The sequence below is a fragment of the Mandrillus leucophaeus genome, unplaced genomic scaffold (assembly GCF_000951045.1).
Source record: "Mandrillus leucophaeus isolate KB7577 unplaced genomic scaffold, Mleu.le_1.0 Scaffold298, whole genome shotgun sequence".
Taxonomy (NCBI): Eukaryota; Metazoa; Chordata; class Mammalia; order Primates; family Cercopithecidae; genus Mandrillus; species Mandrillus leucophaeus.
This window is the reverse complement of record NW_012103120.1, coordinates 1,979,059-2,001,087: the sequence shown is the minus strand read 5'-3', so window position 1 is coordinate 2,001,087 and position 22,029 is coordinate 1,979,059. Positions and strand designations below refer to the sequence as shown.

General features: G+C 38.6%; 1 protein-coding gene across 1 annotated transcript in view; it reads right to left on the bottom strand.

The window, feature by feature from the left end:
• The window catches only part of NRCAM (neuronal cell adhesion molecule), a 261,153-nt gene extending 239,434 nt beyond the window's left edge, over window positions 1-21,719 (bottom strand). The window contains exons 1-2 of the mRNA XM_011986360.1: window positions 21,602-21,719; window positions 19,605-19,763 (exon numbers count right to left, since the gene is read on the bottom strand). The gene's annotated coding sequence lies outside the window, so the exon portion shown is untranslated. The remainder of the gene's footprint in view (window positions 1-19,604; window positions 19,764-21,601) is intronic.
• Between the last annotated feature and the right edge of the window lie 310 nt (window positions 21,720-22,029).

Sequence of the window (22,029 nt, the reverse complement as noted above, 5' to 3'; positions counted from 1 at the left end):
AACATAAGCACTTCCTACAGAAAAAGAAAAGACATGAGAGACAATAATGGAATAGCTGTAAAATCTCTTTCTGGAGACAACAATCAAACTATAGACCATCTTCGGTTCTATGTTAATCTTATATACAGCCAAAGCAAGTATATGGAAATGAGTTAACCCCATGAATATCACTATTTTTATTCCATTGTCCTCCAAACAAATTTTTTCACTGCATTTGATATGTACAAACATGTGAAGTTTAAAGAATGTCATCTGTCCAGTCTCTTGTAGAGGAAATAATGTGAATTGAAATAGCTAAAGGACAAAAGAAGTAAGAGGAAGAGAAAACATGCCTGAAAGAATCTAAGTTACTGACAAACCCCCAGAACATTTTGATATGACTGTATCAGCCAGACCTATGATAGAGGACTAGTCTGGTTTTGATACTAAATTGCCATTGTCCAAACTCCAGTTATCCACAGTTAACCTGAGATGGACATCTATTGGTGTTTGGTTGTTTAACACTTAGGCCTGGTTTCTAAGCACATCACAAATTTATTTCTGGGAGTTACTTCAACTTTGGATATAATCTGGAGAGGCCCTGAATCCAGTTCCCTTACTTTTTCCAGCCAAGGGGCAGCCATGTGATCCCAGCTTGGTCAATTAAATACCTGCCTGGAATTTAAATTTTGAGCAGAGTGCCTAAGAGACTAAAATGGCTGGGGTTCATTCATTTCATCACTGTCATCCTGACCAGCTGGTTCCTGCTGCAAGAGAACACCTATTGTTCCTGCTTCCTGCTCTCTGGAGGTAACCTGGTTCCTGACCATGTTCATGTCTGGTCCCATAGTCATCTTGTAAGTTCTACGCTCTCCTAGTGGCCTTCTAATAAACTGCCTTTTCTTTAAGTTAGTTAGACTGGTTTGGTTATGTGCAGGGCAGGTGTGGTTGGTACTTGCTGCCCTCCTGAGATGAGAGAGTATAAGGGGCTACTGCAGAGGTTCCTGTTCTCATGTTACTTTAAAATCTGGCAGCCTGAGTCTACCAATGAGCATCTGTAAACCATGCTGAGGTATGCCTGCCTAATTCTCCTTTCCTAATTTCCTTTCCTATCTGTCTCCCAAGTAAGGTCCAGTTAAAGATGAATGCTAGGCAAGGTCAATATGGGGAAACTGGGGAAAAGACCATCCTAATTTCTTTCTGCAATCTGCCTTACATGCAAGCAAAAGTCAGTCATTACATAAAAGCTACTGTTGAGCAACTCTTTCCAAAACAATGTTTACTACCATGATCAATGACACTGAAAACACACAGTTAACAGAATAACTTTGATAGAGAGTAGGCTAGGTGCAGTGGCTCATACCTATAATCCCAGCACTTTGGGAAGCTGAGGCAGGCGGATTACTTGAGCCCAGGAGTTCAAGACCAGCCTAGGCAACAGGGCAAAACCTCATCTCTACAAATAAATACAATAATTAGCCAGGTGTTGTGGTGCACCTGTAGTCCTAGCTACTTGGAAGGCTGAGGCAGGAGGATCAATTGAGCCTGGGAGATTGAGGCTGCAGTGAGCCATGATCACAGTACTGCACTATAGCCTGGGAGATCCTGCCTCCAAAAAAAAAAAAAAAAAAAATCGAAAGTGAATGGAACATACAGACTGAAAATATATCTGCATATTGTATTCTTAAAACAGAAAATCTGAGCATTAGGAAATTTATAGCCAATACAAACACACACAAAAAAAGCCACTTAGCAAACAAAATGAACCCCAGACAGCTGTAGCACTTTCACACTTGGGAACCTGGTTTGCAGTCTTGTGAATAGAAAAGCATATGAAAAGAATAATTAAAATATGTTAGAGACAAGTGTCAACGAACCTAGCTATACATATCCTCAATGAGAACATTAAATTTCCTTTGGGAAATTATTGAGAGTGGATTGTACCAGTTAAGAATGGGAAAGATCAAATTAAGAAATGGAGGCAACATTTCAGAAAGTAATGTAATCCCAGGAGTCTCTCAATACTATTATGGCCTTACTGGCATTCCTGAGACACAATAGGTTGGAAAGGACCTTGGATGGATGAGAATATTGATGCCCTTCAATACCCAGAGCGAGAGTGCCATCCTCTCTCATTACTCACCAACCTTACAGTAACACTTTTCCAGTACCACTGAGAATTGATAGCACTTTAAATGTTCAGAATTTCCCCTCCCAGCAATATAACAGACTACATATTCTGAAATCCAACTAAACACCTAAACATTCTAGAAAAAATATAAAAGCCATGATTATAAAGGAATAGCTAAGCTATAAGTAACTAAAAGGGAAATATCAGAGGATAACAGTAAAGTGAAAACACGAATCCAAAAAGGTCACACTCTCTGTATGACATCCCCCCACCTTGCAAAGAAAATCCAAAGCCAACAAATTAATTTAAAGCAATTGTTTCCCTTAGAAACAAACATAAATCTTCTACAAAGATATGTGCCGTCAAAGCAGACCTTACAGAATTCATACAGATAAAGTCCCAACAAATATAATTTCCCAATTTTTAAAAAATTTGAATTACATGAAAAAGTAAGACATCATGAGAGAGAGCCAGCAGAATATACTGCACAGACCTGTCACGACTTCCTATGTTGGAATACTAAAATCAAAATATAAATTCAGTGTGCTATTAAAAGATTACAGAGGGAATTGAATACATAAACAAAGAGCATGAGACTATGAAATATGAAGCCGATTTGAAAAAGAACCAAAACGAACTTCCTGAAAAAAAAATGATTTAAATGAAAAAATGTATTGTACAAGTAAACAAGCTAATAAGACACAGGTAAAAAGAGTTAATTAGAGAACTAGAAACCAAAGTTGAAACCACTACTGGACTGGAACAGAGACCAAAAAAGAGAGAAAAATACATTAAAAAATGTTAAGAATCATAAAGGATACAAATAAAGGACTAACATTTATAATAGGACCTCTAGAAAGAGACAACTGTGAAGATGAGGGAGAAATGATACATGAAGAAATAGTGCCTAAGAATTTTTCAGAATAGATGAAAAACACAAATTCACAGACTCAGGAAACTAAACAAATAAGCAGGATTCAACACACACACACATAAACAAACTCCAAGACACACACTACAGTGAAATTTCAAAAATCCAAAGGCAACGAGAAAATCTCAAAGAGCCAGACAAAGCACTGTGGTGGATAAAGAGAAGGAAAGAAGAAAAAGGAAGGATAAAGTAGGAAGAAAGAATAGAAAATTGAAGGAGGATTATATAAAAGAATAGAGAAAGACAAAGGAGAGAAAAAAAAATACTTGAACAAGGAAAGCCAGACTCTCCTTAGGGGTAAATGTGGCTAACAGTCTGAGGATGCTTTTGAGGTATAGCTAGCTGAACCTGAAATCCTGACATTAAGCTGAAAGGCTAATGTGTTTCCAGACTGGTAGTGCCTCTGACTCCTGATAGCAAAATAAACTCTTCCTTAAGATAGGTCTCAGGATTCCCAAATATTAAGTTCAATCTATTATAGCCACATAAATAATATTCCCAAACACCTAGAAAAACTAGCCACCACAAAGCAAAATCAGTAGAACAAGAGATCAAGATGCCCAAGAACCACAGATAATATAATTATCAGATATTAATGTAAAACTACTATCACTGAAATGGTTAAAAAGTAAGAGTGGTAATAAAAATTCACAAAGGAATGTATAATGAAATATTGTTTGACTTTACAAGGAAGAAAATTCTGGTGCATGCTACAACACGGATAAGCCTTGACTTTGCTAAGTGAAACAAGCCACTCACAAAAAGACAAATACTATATGATTTCACTTACGTGAGGTACCTGGAGTAGTCAAAATTATAGAGGCAGAAAGTAGAATGGCCACAGGAGCTGGAGGGAGGAGATTTGTTTAATGGGTCTAGCATTTCAGTGCTGCCAAATGAAGAGTTCTGAAGATTGGTTGCCTGACAATGTGAATGTATTTATCACAACTGATGGATGAACTTAAAAAGATTTTAAAATGTGAATTTTATCCTGTTTTATCCTAATTTATATTCCTTATTATTCAACTTTCTTGATATATATTGTGGTTCCTACATCAGTGAATTCAAGTCTTTCATCAATTATAGAAAAATCTCAGCCATTACTTTTTTGAAAATTGCCTCTCCTCCATTTGAAACACTAATGAGACTAATTTAAACACATGTGTTTTTTTTATGACTTAACTTCTATGACAGAGTTTATCTGTCAATTGGTGTACTTCATAGGTTCTAAGAAATTCTGTCATTATCCTCCTGAATGTCGCCTTTTCCCCAACTTTCTTTCCTCTTTTTCTCTCTGGAACTGGAAGTACAATCAATCCTCATTATTTGCAGATTGCATATTTGCAGATTCACCTACTTGCTAAAATCTATTTATAACCTCCAAATTAATCTTTTATGGTCATTCATGGACATGCTCAGAGTGGCAAAAAATTTGAGTCACCTGATGTACATGTTCCTAGCTGAGGTCAAACAAGGTGATGCTCTGTCTTCTTGCTTCAGCTCTCATACTGTAAATACACGTCCTTTTTGCTATCTATTTAGGACTCTGGTTTTGTTTTTTGCATTTTTATGCTTTTTCTCGGTGATTTCTCTGTTTACAGTGGCCCCCAAACATAGTACTGAAGTGCTGTGTAGTGTTTCTTGGTGCAAGCAGGCTGTGAAAATCCGTGTGTTAAATAAGCTTCATTCAGGCATGAATTATGGTGCTGCTGGCCACGAATGTGTTAAGTGAGGTGCCTTTAAACAAAAACACACATAAAACAAAGTTATATATTGATTAATTAATGAAAAATTGTGAACAGATGCTCACAGAAACTTTTTATTTCTCCTAGGAACAATAGTTCAGTATTCACTAATCCAGTATTCACAGTGGCTTTATAGAACATAACTCTTGCCAATAATGAGAAGTGACTGTATGAGAGCATCTTCTATCTTCTCTATATCTCATTTTCTCTTTTTTATTTTCTATTGTTTTATCTCTCTGTGCCACATGATAGATAATTTATTTTGACGTAATTTCTGGGTCACTATTTGCCCTTTAGCTGCACCATGTGACTACTGAAGTATTGAGTTTTACACTTCGGTTATTTGTTTTTCTATTTCTATAAGTTTTATTTGGTTTATTTTCAAGTCGTAAAAGTCCCTTTTTGGGTTTCCTATTCTCTGTAGATTTGATCAAGCTTATTTTTCATTTATTTAAAAATGGTAAGCATACTTTACAGTTATTTTATAGTCTGTTTCTGGTAATTCCAACATCTGAAATTTTTGAGGATCTGGTTTTGTTGTTGATGTAGCTACTGTTTCTTGTTCTTGGGGTCTAGTTTTCTTGTGTGATTGGTCATCTTTTGTTGAGACAGGATGTTGCTCTGTTGCCCAGGGTGACTACAGTGACATGATCATGGCTCACTGCAGCCTCAGCTTCCCGGGCTCAAGTGATCCTCCTGCCTCAACCTCTTAAGTAGCCAGCACTACAGATGCACGCCACCATGCCCATGCTTGATCATCTTTGACCACGTGTTCCTCATTGCATTGAAAAATTATTTGCAAGAATAATTTGAATCAAGGATAAAGGATAAACACATATCTTTCTCCAAAGATATATGCTTGTTTCTATCAGGTACTTGGGAGTACCAACAATATGGCATTGCCTTAAACCTAGTTCAAGGCTTGAGGTTCTGCGAACAACCCAGGGAATCAGACTTGGGTTGTAATCCTATGTGAGGACTGTCCCAAATCTGGTTCATCCTTTTCCAAAGAGTGTAGCACTTTGGAGTCTTAGCCTATTGAGGGAAGGATTTCCTATTTCTGGGGGCTCCAGGCTTTGACTTCTATCATGATGCCACTTGCTCTGTGAATTATTCAAAGTGAAAATTCAAAAATTGACAACTGTCAAGAACCCTGATAGAAAAAGTTTCTTCTGCTCTATTCACCTCACTGGTAAATATTTTCCTTTCAACTTTGGCCTAGTAATTCTCTACTATCTTGTCAGGGCTTTTATACTTTTAAGATGTTGATTTTTATATATTACCTAGCTTTTTAAGAGGGTTGTCCAAATAATCTAGCCCTCAATTACCAGAAAAAGAAAACCAGCTTTTTTTTATTTCTTTCTTTTTTTTTTTTTTTTGAGACAGAATCTTGCTCTGTAACCCAGATTGGAGGGCAGCGGCACAATTATGGCTCACTTCAGCCTTGAACTCCTGAGTTCAAGCAATCCTCTTGCCTCAGCCTCCAAAGTAGGTAGAACTACAGGTGTGTGCCACAATGCCTATTTTATTTTTATTTTTTATTTTTTGTGGAGACAGAGTCTCAAATTTTTGCCCAGGCTGTTTTCAAACTTGTGGCTTCAAGTGATCCTCCCACCTTGGCCTTCTAAAGTGCTGGGATTACAGGCTTGAGCCACTGGGTCCAACTGAAAAGGTTGCATTTAATTCAGCCTCTTCTATCTCTTCTGCTTAAGGTGAAGGCCATTCCTACTTTTTCTTCCTGGCTTATTTATTTATTTTTATTTTCTAGTGACAAGGTCTCACTCTGTCATCCAGGCTAGAGTACAGTGGCATGATCACGGCTCACTGCAGCCTCAAATTCCAGAGTTCAAGCAATCCTCCCACCTCAGGTCCAGAGTAGCTGGGACTACAGGTGTGCACCACCACTCCTGGTTAATATTTTACATTTTTTACAGGGATGGGGGTCTCACTTTGGTGCCCAGGCCAGTCTTGAACTCCTACCTTCAACCGATCCCCCCTCTTTGGCCCCCCACCCAAAAGTGATGGGATTATAAGCATGAGCCACCATGCCCTTTTCCTGGCTTAATTCCTCATCTTCTGTGTGTAATCACTCAAATGGGAGAAGACATATCTCCAGAAGAATAAGCAGCAGGTATAAGGCACACACTTTCTCAGGGCAAAAAGGTTAGTTCTGCATGGCTGGGAAGGCCTCAGGAAACTCAGGATCATGGCGGAAGGTGAAAGGAAGCAAGGCACCTTCTTCACAGGGTGGCAGGATGGAGAAGTGAGTCTGTTTGTGCTTGTTTTTATTCTTTTTAACCTTACATTAATGTTATAATCATAACTCTTTACTATTTACTTTTAACAAACTCTATAAATGATACATGATTTTATTCCCATTTTGTATATGAGGAATTGAGGCACAGAAAGATTAAGCAACTTGCCCAAAGTTCCGGGCTAGCAAATAGTAGTTCTAAGACCAGAATCTAGGCCGCCTATCTCTATCATAAATGCTCCTGAGTACTGGGTTACTCTCCCTCTCTTTTGTATGTATATAATATCATATTTCATAAATAAAAAGAAGTCAGCCATGGTGGCTCATGCCTGTAGTCCCAAGTTCTCAGGAGGTAAAGACAGAAGGAATGCTTGAGCTCAGGTGTTTGAGTCCAGTTTGGGCAACACAGAGAGACCCTATCTTTAAAAGATATATAAAAGAAAATACAAAGAACTGAAAAGGAGAAAAATGCTTGGCACTAATACCGTAAGGATTAATGCCATTCAAACTATTTTGCAAGAAGATTAAACATACGTATATAGCTATATATGTGTCATTGTAATGAAAAATAACATCAAAAAGTTAATAATCACTTGACTGTGTTACTTTTACTCTCTTCACGTTTTTCTTCATTTTTCCCAATTGTCTGCAGTGAATATGTATTACTTTTAAACTCAAGGGAAGAAAATAATACTATTTTAAAATACTTTGGCCCACAGCTTTTTTTATTTAATTGCATATCCTAAATCACATGGTAAACTGCATAGGAAGTCTAATTATATCTTGCCTGGGAGATGAAGGACAATTTTGAGTATTACTGTGATCCAAAAAGGGCCTTCACTGTGTATCCAAAGGCAAATAGTGTCTTAAATTTCAACAAAAAATGTTAAGGGCTAGTAAAGGGTTGCTTTGCATTGGTTTTGACCATTTTTCTTTTCTTTTTGTTTTTTTTTTTTTTTGAGACAGAGTTTCACTCTTGTGCCCCAGGCTGGACAGCACTGCAATGGTGCGATTTTGGCTCACTTCAACCTCCGCCTCCCATGTTCAAGTGATTCTCCTGCCTCAGGCTCTCAAGTAGCTGAGATTACAGGCACCCACCACCATGCCAGGCTAATTTTTTGTATTTTTAGTACAGACGGGGTTTCACCACGTTGGCGAGGCTGGTCTCAAACTCCTAACCTCAGGTTAGCCGCCTGCCTCAGCCTCCCAAAATGCTGGGATTACAGGTGTGAGTCACTGCGCCTGTCCTGCCTTGACCATTTTTTATGTGACTTTAGGGCAATCTCATCCTGTCTAAGGCAGACAGGTACCCTGGGCTCCTCTGTCTATAGCCACCCCATTAAATAAGGAGAGACACAGAGGGAATGTAATGCAACAATCAATAAACAGACTTCACAGTGCAGAGATTAGTTGCCTGACTAGCAAGTTTAGACAAACAGTCCTTAAATGGGAGTGTGAGGTTCCTGCTGACATTCAGGAAAGCATCTGAGGCTGTGAAGGGGTGCATGGTAACTGAAAATTGTGTGGTGCTAAACCCACAGAGTCACAGAAGATCTGCATCAGTTTTGCTTTCCAGAGGTGGGAGATTTTGTTTTCCAGAGGAACAGAGACTTTTTTTTGAATGTAGAAAAAAACTCTTTAGAAACAGATAAATGTAGAGTTTGGTAGCATTATCCAGTCAAGGAAACACTAACGAGGCTGGGTGCAGTGGCTCATGCCTCTGATCCCAGCACTTTGGGAGGCTGAAGCAGGAGGATCACTTGAGTTCAGGAGTTTGAGACCAGCCTGGGCAACAAAGTGAGACCCCATCTCTATTTTTTTAAACTAAATTAATTTTTTTAATTAGCCAGGCATAGTGGCACCCATCTGTAGTCCCAGCTACTTGGAAGGCTGAGGCAGGGGAACTGCTTAAGCCCAGGAGTTCAAGGCTGCAGTGAGCTATGATTGCACCATTGCACTCCAGCCTAGGCAACAGAACGAGACCCCATCTCTAAGAAAGGAAAAAAGAAAGAAAAAAGAAAACCCTAAACTAACAGGGCAATCTGTAGAGAGATCCTGGCATCTAAATACTAGCACTGAGCCTCCAGATTAAGCAAGGGCAGCAACAGCAGGCTCCGTTCGGAGCATCCCAAGTTTAGTATCATTTTCTTAAAAACTTAATATACCAAAAACACCCCATATTGACTCTGTAAAGTAATTACCCCCAAATTACCCACGATCAATTTCTAGGCAAACAACCAGAAAAGCACTGTGGAACACTCACATTTCAATGACCTCTCTCACCACCTGCTCCTCTTCTTTCATTTACTAGTTTGTAAATTGGAGGAAATCACTAACTTTCCCAAAGCTTCAGTTCCCAACTGGTAAGAGGGATATAATTATACTTGCCTCACAGTGCTGTTGTGAAGATAAAATGGCACAGTGGCTATAATGCCCACCACAGTGTCCTGCAGAGGCTCTGGAAGTGTGTTCCAATGTAGTCCCATCTACAGCCACTGAGTCACACCACACACATGTGTGCGCGAGCGCGCACACACACACACACACACATATACACATACCCCTGAATGTTGCCTAGGCAAACGGCCTTCTAAAGTCACTCCTGTCTGGCTCAGGACCTCCAAAATCAAGATTAAGAATCCAAACGTATTAAAGTGAGAATTGGGAGTTATTTTCACTTCAGATTTCATTTAAAAATAACAAATTACAAAACAGTAGCTAGAAAGGGAACCTGCTAATGAATATTCATTAACACTGCTAACCAGAAATAAAGACAAAAGCTGTCTTTTCTTGTAACATTAAAGTGAAAACAAATAAGATACGGAGAAGGCAGCAGGAGAGCCAGAATGACACTTCCATTTCAGGGATGAGGGAATTTGATATAACTTATGACAAGGCCTTGGTAACCCCTGGGAATTCTAATGAACACAACCCCTGCAGACTTCAATGGAGTTCCATCTTGAACATCCAAGGGCAGTCATTTGGCTTATGGTGAATAGATCTAACTCTTGGCTTCCTAGCCAAAGAAGATTGAGAAATTTGAATAAAAATTAAGAACAAGAGCTTTTAAAATGTTTCTTTTTAATGAAGTATAGTCCCATACTTCATTAACTTCAGTATATGCTGAAGACAATTATACATCGTCCTTGAGCCAAGAACCTGGGGAAATGTAAGAAATAAAAACTGGAATTTCTTCATGGTTTTATGTTGAGGATGTGTACTTGGTTTTTTTCTTCTGACTTTCAAAGGAGTCCAAGATGGGTAACTGAACTTCCTACTCTGAAAAATGACCATCATGATAACATACCATTAAGAGTCAGGACTTTGAAGTGGTGCATTTGGTTTAAGAACAGGTTGATGAGAACATGCGGTATTTGATTTTCTGTTCCTAAGTTAGGATAAGAGTCTCCAGCTCTTATAAGCGGGAGCTAAATGATAAGAACTTATGAAAACAAAGAAGGAAACAGCAGATACTGGGGTCCATTTGATCGGGGAGGGTGGGAAGAGGAAGCAGAAAAGATAACTATTGGGTACTGGGCTTAATACCTCGGTGATGAAATGATATGTACAACAAACCCCCAAGACACATGTTTACCTATGTAACAAACCTTCACATGTGCCCCCAAATCTAAAATAAAAGTTAAAAAAAACCTAAAAATTACAATTAAAAAAAGAGATTTTCTTTGATCCAGTCAAAGAAAAACAAAAACAAAACCAAAAACAAAAAACAGGTTGCGGGTGAACTGGCAGAAAAAAAAGTAAAGAATTGTTGAAGGGCACAAGATGGGTTGGGGGAAAGAAAAGCTCCTAGTTCCATATGAATTTGAAGGTTGTATTTGAACTTTTAAAAACCTGAAAGTAGCTAAAAAAATCCATCAGTTCTGTTAGAGTCCTCTTCAAAGGAAAGGAGATTTGGTAGAGGAGATTTGAAGGCAGTGATAGAGGTAAAAATAAAAAACCTTTTCATGTTTTTACCTCAGGTGCTTAAACTGCCCTTGTATTACAGTACTTTCCTCACTGTAAAGTATTAATACATATGAATCCTGAGCCTCCTGTTAAAACACATGCTCTGATTCAGCAAGCAACTTTGCTTTTCCAACAAGCTCTGGGTGATGTCCACACTGCTGGTTTATAGACCACACTTTTAGTAACATGTAAAGGTGAGTTGCAGTGCCTACTGTCGGTTCATCACACTAGAATTTGGAAGTTTGTCCCCTAAGCCCAGTTTTTGTGCTTGGCAGATACTAGCTCGCCCTAGTTATCTCATGGGTTATCGTGAAGCTGAAATTAAACAACATGCCAAGTGCTTTATGAAATGTGAAGAACAAAGAATAGTATGATCACCATCATGAAAAAGATCATAAAAGACAAATGACTTTCTGAAGGACCCAACGTAAGAGGCAAACTAGACTCAAAATCTGTATCATCTGATCTTAAGCAAGTGCTTTGTACTCTAATGTGTTGCAATTTAATGCATTATGAGGAACAGATCACATTTATTTCCATCTTGCATTTGCCTCCCTGTCTTAATGCATACATTACATTGAAAATGTATACACTGGGATGATTCAAACCCTTGTATTTCCTTAGAGGGGCAGAGATCACTGCTGCTGTACTGCCCTCTGATGCACTCCAGGAGTCAATCATAACACTCAATACACCTACAGTCTAATAACACCACTGTTAACCAGGTAAACGTAAGGGAGACCGGTATAAACGCCCAACCACATGAGAGAATTTCAGAGATGGGACACAAAATGTGGGCTAATCAAGGAAGACTTTGTGGAACAAAAGCATACGTTTTGAGGTATGCTCAAATGAGAAAGGTTTAGGTAGCTTAGAAGAAAGGCAAGGCTGACGCTGAGCAAAATCACAGTGGCATCTCCAATGAGTTAGTCATCCTGCACACAGTGTCAAGGACTATATTTAATACCCAGAAATAATCCTACAGGTTAGAACACGGAGGCTAACTCAACTGATGTAGTAGACTAGTTCAATAATTAGAAAGGAGAGAGCCCTGGAATACCAGGGTAAGGACTGTAGATTTTATTCTTCATGGGATGGAGGGCCATTTGAAGAATTTTTAGCTTGGCAGAAACAGAAGGAATGAAACTGGGTATTTAAATGGAATGTATCGGAGAGAATACGGAAGGCATGAGAATAAGTAAGTACACCTTTACAACTTATATTTACAGCAGTGGATCCATTTAATCAAGTGAGATCTTAAAACATCTGTCTATCTATGGAGAGAGAGGAAGGGAGAGGGAGAGAGAATATGAATATAAATACGAATATGAATATGTAAGCAGAGCTGTTTTAGGTCAGAGTGTGATGGGGCCCCTAGGCTGAGCTGTCAGGAGTGGAACCCTCAGGTCTGCTTGGTTTCTTTTGAAAGAAGGTCACTGTAATGTGATAAGTATATAAGGATGCAGGAGCTAGAAATGCAAAGGAAAACTACACAGACATGTTTTATGAAGGAAGAATAGATCACCCAATGGCTCCAATAGCTCTAGAGCCAGGCATTTTGGCTTCTAGTCCAGTGTTCTTCATCTACATCATTCTGACTCTGCTGATTACTACTTGACAAGACATGCCAAGGAGAAAATGCAAAGTCCAATACACTTATTAGTAATTTAGAAACTTCTTAGACACTTCCTTTTATCTTCCAACACTGAGGTCTTAAAAGAGCATTTAGTCTAAAAATCCAGTCCCATTTCCATTCTTTAATCTTATCTCTAAGCAATTAATTGATTGGAAAATAATTTATTCTTCAAAGTTGCAGACTTCCTGTTGTTGTTCCAAAGCCTTTCACAGTGATCTAATACTTGTGAGTATTTTAACAATGTCATCACAAGATCTGATTCACAAAAGAGATTACATTGGGCACAAATAAGTGGCCTAAGATAGAAGGCATTAATTTATTTTCATATAGAATATACAGATGGCCTACAGAAAGACTGAAAACTGTGATAATAATAACCAGCATATTTATAAACACACATAAAGACACCTATTCAATGAAAGAAGACTTGTTACACGTTCAGAAAAGCACACAAGGTGTGTTTGCACACAAAGATACTATGAAAAAGTTATAGAGAAAATGAAAGTAATTATTTTCTTTCACTTGCAGAACAAAACATATGTGTTTGAATTTCTACGAGGCATCATTTCTGAAATCACAGAGTTCAGAGTTCTTAAATACTCTGGGAAGCATCTCAGTAACTCAGGACTGAATGTTCTCTTCTTTTTTGAACATTTTCAGAAGTGTATATTTTACAAGCCTCTTCCAGTGTTTTACTGTCAAGAGCAGAGGAGTTCTCCTGATACAAATCTAACTATCTTCCTTCTTTAATGTATGTCCATTTCCTCTTGTTCTATCCTCTGAACATGGGCAAAAAATGTCCAATATCCTCCTCACGAAAGATTTCCACTTATTTGATGACATAAGGTAAATTATGCCTCAATTTTCTTATCCTAAACAATTCCAGTTCCTTTAACTTTTACTCAGAGAAGTTTCTCCTCATTCCTTTAATCACTTTGGTTTCCCTTTGGAATCCTGTCCAACTTCTCCACATATCTTATTAATGGGGACTAACAGTAAGGAATTATTTAAAATTGCAAGTGATGCATCTTTTATTAACCTCCATATTCTACTAAAGCAAATGTTGTAATAAAAATGACATTAAAGTGTGCTCTGTATTGTCCAGTTGGTCAGAACTGGTGCACTATTTATGGGTTACTTATAGGTAATTACTGGTAATTATAATAATAGCTATGATGCAGTGAATGTTTCCTATGTTCCAGGTACCGAATACTCTGCTGTTAAATCCTGGCAAGAACTCTAAAAGGTAGGTATTTTTACCCTGATTTTTTATAGTAAGGGCCTGGGCTACATTGTCACAGATCTTGATTGTGATTCCAGGGCTAGTACCTTATAACAGTACTATGAAGACAGGTAATCCCATCCTGATACACACACACGCTACATTGCATGGCCCACGTACAGTGATTGCTGCAGTTCAGGTTTCTCTGGAACCAGACTCTGAGATGAAGATCTGCAGGCAGGAATTTTATTGGTGAGGGCTCCTGAGCACAACCCCAAGGGGAATGTGCAAAGCAGGACAAGGGAGTCGGAGAAGTTGGGCCGTGGTGCTGTGGTGCTGTCACAATGAAAGCCTCAGCCAACCCATTGTCCTGAACTGAGTCAAGAGCCTTTGTGTCCCCAAATCGACCACTCATTGAATGCACATGGGCCTGGGGCAAATAGTATAATCTTGGGTGAGGCAGCTCTGATTAGCTGAAGGCAGAGGACAATCCCCAAAAGGAGGGACCCAAGTGAGCCATCAGCTGTCAACACTCCAAGAAGCTGGAGAAAGAGTGCTTCAGTCGGAAAAGGGCAGGGGATCTGAGTGGCACATCACAGGTCCACCACAGTGACTGTATGTTCTGATCCCCAACTCAGGATGTGGCCCTGTGAACCTGTTTATGGATTCTGAGTTACAGATTATATCATTTTAAGGCCAAATAAGTCAAAGAAATCAGACTGAGGGGAGAAAAGAACTTCAAATACTGCTTTGGTTTATGTGTAGGACAAGAGGAATATCTCTCTCTCCTCTTAGTCTCTCTCTTTGCCTCTTTCTGTCTTTCTTTGTCTCTGTCTTTCTCATTTACATTCTCTGTGATACATACATACTAATATGATGACACTAAATAAAACATGAAACCTCTGACAGCAAGGAGAGGAAACAGAAAAGGAGAGACAATAATTTGAAATACTGGTAACAGATAGTTATTATCCAAGTGGATATTGGGATTTTTGAATAGTTCTATCGATAATGTACGTGTCCTCTAAATGAAGGACGTTTATGTTACGTTGGGTGAACAGAACCCTGTTAGTAGTTCTGCATCCTCAATCTTTTTTTTACCTCAATCTTTCCTCATAGCTCTTATATATTAAAAGATATAATTGCCTTAGGATGGTTCTTGCCTAAAACAAACAGCACAAATACTTATACTATTGATCGTGAAGAGGAAGTTGTTTTATTTTTCCATTTTAATGTAATAAGAACAATAAACATGTTTTTAAAGTTTAAGATCAAAATTATTTATTATTTATTGTTATCTACTTATCCATTATGGAGATGCTTTTAAAAAGCTAGAAAGTCAACAACTGGCAAGAATGGTTTTATTAGGGCATGAATTTGAAATAGATCCCCAAGGGAAAATGAATCCAGCTTATATTATGAGAAAATGTGAAGAGTCATTAATTCATATTATGCTGTCGTGCTATTTTATTAACTAAGGCAAAAACAAATTCTCTAGTCACCATTCTCATTTTCACATGAATAGCAAGGTATTAGTTCAGTAGCTGGGGTTCAAAAGTTAATAATAAACCTGAATCAAGAATAATTTCAAAAGTACCCAGACAACAAAAGGCAGTGGAGAGTGAAAATTGAAATGTAGCAGGACATTATCTGATTAGAAATCTGTTGTCATTGTCCTCCACCAAAATGGCCCACAAATTGCTGATGTAAAGTCTACAATCTCTATTATGGGATTGAATTTGTACCCAAAGTTAGTGGCTCAGCATTTCCTTTCCTCTTTCTTTTTAAAACCCCACATTATAAAAGGGCATATGGCAACACATTTTACTGTTAAATATGATCTGAGCCTGTTGGAATACTGCCCATTCAAAGTGTCACCCCAGCAACTCACCCATGCCTTCCACTTCCCAACAGGAGTTTTCCCATACAACCCTCCTCTTGCAGAATGCTGTGCTCTAACCACAGGGTACAAGGAAGGCAGTCTCCAGTGCTATTCCAAGCTCTCAATACTTCTAAGTGGCAACTCCAAAACTAACATAAATTGCATGCATTGCTTTGTTTGCACAATGACACTTACAATACTCACTTTTCCAAGCAGAAAGCAGTCACCTAATACCGTTGCATTCTGTCCTTCACCCACGGTAAGAGAGTGCAGAAGAAGATCACCACCAAGTCAGATAACAGTGGTGAAAGCTGACCTCCCCTTTCGCAGCCATCATACCATCTTGTGTTCATAGTCTGCAATAGTTTCCACATCTATTAATCCCTGCTCATACTGTTGCTCTGCCCAATGTAGCCAAGCGATGCATGGGGCAAACATTTAGCAAATGCCAATGTCTCCCCACAGCACTCACCCCTTATCCTCAGCATGCTACTTCCACTGCCAGTTCCACAAACTGTCAAGGCTCTCATGTTTTGGAGACATCATATTAGTGTGTGTCTATCACGCAGCGAATATGAGTAAGACAGAAAAAGATTCATAGAGAGAGAGAAAATAGAAAGGCAAAAAGAGAGACTGAAACAGGGAGAAATATTCTTTGTGTTCTGTGCATAAATAAGTAGAAACTTCTTTTGTTACTGGCAGCTTTCGGGATGAGTGAATCATGTTTTGTACACGCACCCTGATAATTTACAGCCCACTGGTTTCACAGCAAAGACTGACCATTCTGTGGACTTCAGAGAACAATCATTGTCTTCAAGACCACCTACAACTTGCATGCATGTGCCGTCTTCTAAATTATACTAACGCAGCGTTTCCATGAATTCATCCTCTATACATAAAACTCACAGTAGATTGCAATGTAATTGACCAAATCAGAAATATCTTGTGCTTTCTGGATGACTGTAGTTAACCACGATTTATTGTGTATTTCAAAATAGCTAGAAGAAAGATTTCTAATGTTCCCAACACAAAGAAATGATAAATGTTTGAGGTGGTGGATATACCCAATTAATCTGATTTAATCATTACACAGTGTATGCATGTATCAAATATCACCTGTAAATATAACTAATTTGTATATGAAATATGTATAATCATTATGTATGAATTTAAAAATGAACACAAAAGGTAATATCCTGTGCCTAAAAGTGTTGGTTTTAAAGTCACTGATGTCTTTTTTAACTAGAATTTAAACACAGGTGGTTTGATTCTGTACTAATCTTTCATTTCACTGGTAAAACCAGTCTAGAAAAATAAAGGCTGCCAAAAACAAAATCCATGTTAAAAATTAAAAATTATAAAATTTAAAAATAAAGCCTTAATCAGAGCCTCAAGTGTTAAAAGAGAATCTGATTGTTGCATCTAGAGTGATTAACCAAAGCAACTGTCATTGGTATGAACTGATTTACTTAATTCAATTCCCTATTTTAAGACATATAGATAACTTCACACCTCAATAAAGATTTAGAATGAGAGAAAAAAAAATGATGAAGTGGAAAAGACAGAATGAGATTCAGGAGACCAAGGCTTTGGTTCCAGCTGTTAGTTAAGTAAGTTACTTAATTTTGCCTCAAATTATTTTTCTTGTGTATGAAAAAGCAATAGATTTGTGGATCTTAAAGTTCCTGGAAAGATGGTAGTGAACTACAGAGAGTAAAAATGGAGCATTCTGTAGCTTTCCAATGGGTATTAAGGAAAAAAATCAGTAAGCTAATTAAGATCACAGTAATCAAATAAAATTCACTCAAAATAGTACTATTGTAAGTATTATTTGAATTTGAAATTTTTACCCCAGACATTCCCTCAAAGAAGGCTGTGAGAATGAATTTCAGCAGTCTAACTTGGGTGAACTTGCTCTCAAACAGTGCAGGCTCTGTTATAACAGGCCTCAACCATGTCCTGGGTGGATGCTGAGAAGACCCAAAGGGAGGGGCCCTAACACCATCCCACTGAAGAATGCAAGAAAGACCCTCTCAGTCTCCCATAAGCAAAGCTGAAACACTGGACAGAGCAATGAAAGTGAGAATTTGAGAAGGACTCATGATTGACACTGAAAAAGAATGACATTTTAGAAAGTAAAGTTCCTTTCTTAAATAATTGCTGTAGCTATTTTGAATTAAAATGGAGAATAGCACTGGCTTGTTACTGTCCTCGACTTTAGGGTTTACACTGTTTGTTAAAGACTGCTTTGAATTTCATTTTATCAAACTGGAAAGGTCACCATATTTGTCTCTAGGAAAAAAATCATAATTTATTATGCCAAGAAAATAAGAAGAAAAACTACAGATACAAAAACAGCAGATAATGTCAGAATAAAATGAAAATAGAGAATATGGTAAGTGGTAAATAAATGAATAATATTGAAGGCCTAAATACAAAATCAAATGTATAATTAAAAAAATATTTTTAACCGTTGCCCATAACTCCCAAGTGAACGTTTCTAGTTCTGAATCTTCCCCTTACCTCCGCACTTAGCTGTCTGATGGATATTTCTATCTAGATGTCCCTTATATACTTCAAAGTCCTTCCCTTCCCAAGAATAAATCTGCTTCTCTCCTAAATTCCCCTTCTGGTATCATCATGTTCTCAGTCACCCACGTCAGAAATCCAAGAATCCCAAGTCCTGACATTTTCCTACTTCCCATGCCCAATCAACTGCCAAATCTAGCTCTTTCAAATTCCCCTTTCTTTCTCTATTCAATGCTGCTTCTAGCCAAATTCTAGTTGTCCTAGCTCTCTCCCATATAATTACAAAAAGGGTCTTTCCTTCCTTCAATATTGCTCTAGTTCATTCTCTATACTTCCTCCAGCGTAATACACATAAAATGCCAATGACTTCCAGCTGATAACACCTCAGTGCTCCAGTGCTTCCTGCTCACCTTCCTTTCACACACATGCCATAACTTCTTAATTTCTCACATGGATTTCACACCCCTAACCCACTGGTTCTACCTGCAATACCCTTGTCCACCCCACTCTGCTCTTTACCTAACTCCTATTCCACTTTCAAGAGCCATTTTAGGGGACACCTCCTCTACGAAGCCTGCTTTTACACACAGCCCTCTGGCCCCAGACTGCATTAGCTGCCTTTTCCATTCTTTAATGTACCCTCAATATACTTTTATCATACAGAAGTTGGTCATATCTATTTATATGCTGTCTCTTACATTTGGCAGATATTCCTTGAAGAAAAGGACTTATCACCTTTGCTTCTTTAGAGCCTAGCAATATTTACTGAACTGAACTGAAAATAAATGAAACTATGGGGAAAAAACATATTGGTGGGTATGAGAGTATTTCTGAGGATTATAAATGTTTAGGAAAAGTAGAAATTGTTTTTCTTACTTATGCAAATAATACCTCAAGATTTACAAAGTGTTTTCATATAAGTTATATTGTTTGATCCTTAAAACAGCCAAAGAAGGTAGGGTAAGGCAGATATTGAGGCTGATAGAGACCCTAAATACATAAGAAATTTCTCCAAAAAGAGAAATATTATTGATTTTTAAAAGGTGTGTGTGTGTGTGTGTGTGTGTGTGTGTGTGTATGTGTATGTTCAGATAATTCTTCATAAGATCAGAGTTCCAACTTCAAATAAATTCCTGTTCGGTCAAAATAGCCAATTGGTTTCCTCCATATTTACTAAAAAGTTTTCCCAAAAAAGAAAAACTATCAATTGCTTATAAAAAATTTTCAATAACCTGTTTCCCTCTTTTCACTACTTTCTAAGTAGATTTTGGAAGACAGACCAGTTAATTCAGTCTTCTAAAGATAAAGAGAGAACTAATTCACTCTCACCTTCAGAAGGTCCACTGGGCTAGATACCTCCTAAATGTTTTTCTCATTTCTGAAGCTATCCCTTTTCTCAGGAGAATGCCAACAGCTAAGACCAGCTTTGGCCAAAGTCTTCAGCAAACAGGGGATAAAGAATGCTGAGGGAGAATATCACAAAGGTTCCTGAAAAGGAAAAAAAAAAAAACACACACAGGACAATGTAAATTGTTTTCGGTTAGCTAAGTCTATTAAGCTGAGATTTCATCCCACTATAGTACTAAAATTTGACAAGGGGGACTTACTACATATCAAATTCCATGATTAATTTTAACCAAGCATTATCGTACATAATGACATCAATGTCTAAGAAATTTTAAGCAACTTAATGGGAACAGGTAATGAAAAAAGGTAACATTATTCCAATTACATTGCAGTGTAGTACAGAAGGTCTGAATTACCCCTAAATAGCAGGAAGCAACGGTGCACCTAAATCAAAGAGGAAGAAAAGGCACTTGATCTTATTCTACTCTAATGCTTCAAGGGAATACAATGTGCTTCACAGTCACATCAACAACAGGCCGTGGCGGGGAAGAATCTAATACAGACTGAAAAGAACAAACAATGAAGAACTAAGTATCTGATCAAGGTTGACAATGTCAAAGAGGAACTCAGCAATGCAATTATATTTTAGAGGTGGCTTTGAAGGCGGTAAGAAAAGAAGGCATCTGGAATAAAGGGGTTGCTGAACACACCATTATAAGGAACAAAAAGCATAAGGTTAAGGTGGAACAGAATAAAACCTTAATTAAACAGAAGCCAACTAACAGGCGTGCTTGAATATTACGTTTATTAAACATCTCACTTTTATGAGAAAGGGTAAAATCACAAAAGGAATGCTTCAAAAAGCTTCTTTTAAACCAGAACTTAGGGTCAGTCTGTAGTAAGAAGAGCAGAAACCATGAGTTCTAGACCTGCCTCCACCACTAACAGTATGACCTTGGGCTTGCTAAGTGCTTCTCAACCCTGCCTGTGCATTAGCACCACTGGGTGAGCTTTTAAAAAGTATCGATGGCTGGGCCACATCCAGACGAAATAAATCCCTGGCCAATTAAATCAGAATCTCAGGTGGAATGGCACCCGTGTCATTATTTTGCAAAAGAAAGTCAGGGAAGATATTCTTTGATGACCCCTCTAGCTCTAACATTCTGTCTTTTCTACACTTTCGGCACCTGACAACTCATTTATTTAAAATAGATACAATTTAAATTGATAGTATCCAAAACTTTAAAACTCTATAGCAGTTCCCATTTTCAGGAGGCGGGAACTCAGGGTCAAGAGGTACAGTGATTTACACAAGGTCCAAGCAAAGCAGCAGCATGAGAATGGGGTCAGGTCTTCTAGGGAGGAGAAAGTCAAATGGACCATGAGCTGGGGCCAGACACAACTCTGTTTCAGGCTAGGCTGGGTATGATCCAAAGACATGAGCCACACTGACGACGAGGAAATGATGAGGCTCGTGGCTCTCTGGGCAGGGATGCATAACCACAGGGTTCCTGCTTTTTAAGGAACAACAGGCCAGGTCCAGTGGCTCACGCCTGTAATCCCAGCATTCTGGGAGGCCAAGGTGGGCAGATACCTGAGGTCAGGAATTCGAGACAAGCCTGGCCAACATGGTGAAACCCCGTCTCTACTAAAAAATACAAAAACACCAGTAATGCCAGCTACTCGGAGGCTAAGGCATGAGAATCACTTGAACCCAGGAGGCAGAGGATACAGTAAGCCGAGATGGCGCCACTGCACTCCAGCCTGGGCGACAGAGCAAGACTCTGTCTCAAAAAAAAAAGGAACAATAGCAGGCTGGGCACAGCGGCTCACACCTGTAATCTCAGCACTTTAGAAGGCTGAGGCAGGTGGGTCACCTGAGCCCAGGAGTTCGAGACTAGTCTGGGCAACATAAAGAAACTCTGTCTCTATAAAAAATACACACACACAAAAAATTATCTGGGTGTGGTGGTGCACACCTGTGGTCCCAGCTACTCTAGAGGCTAAGGTGAGAGGATGGTTTGAGCCAGTGACGAGCAGGCTGCAGTGAGCCAAGGCCATGTCACTGCACTCCAGCCTGGGCAACAGAGGAAGATCCTGTCTCAAAAACAAAAACAAAAACAATAGAAAATAGTAATCTTAGTAGCTAAACTATTGAGCACCTTCTGTGAGCTAGACACTGTGCCAAGAAGTGCTTTCGTCCTCACAAGAACTCTCTGACCCAGGTACTATTATCATCGCCAATGTATCAGTGAGGAAACTGAAGCCGAGAGAGATGAGTCTTGTCTCAAAAATGATGGACCTCGAATTTTAGACTTTTAACAAAGCTACTCTCTCTCCCGACCATGCATTGCCTCAAAGAAATACAATTCCCTTGCAGGCTGGAGGCAAGGCTGCTCTGCCCTGA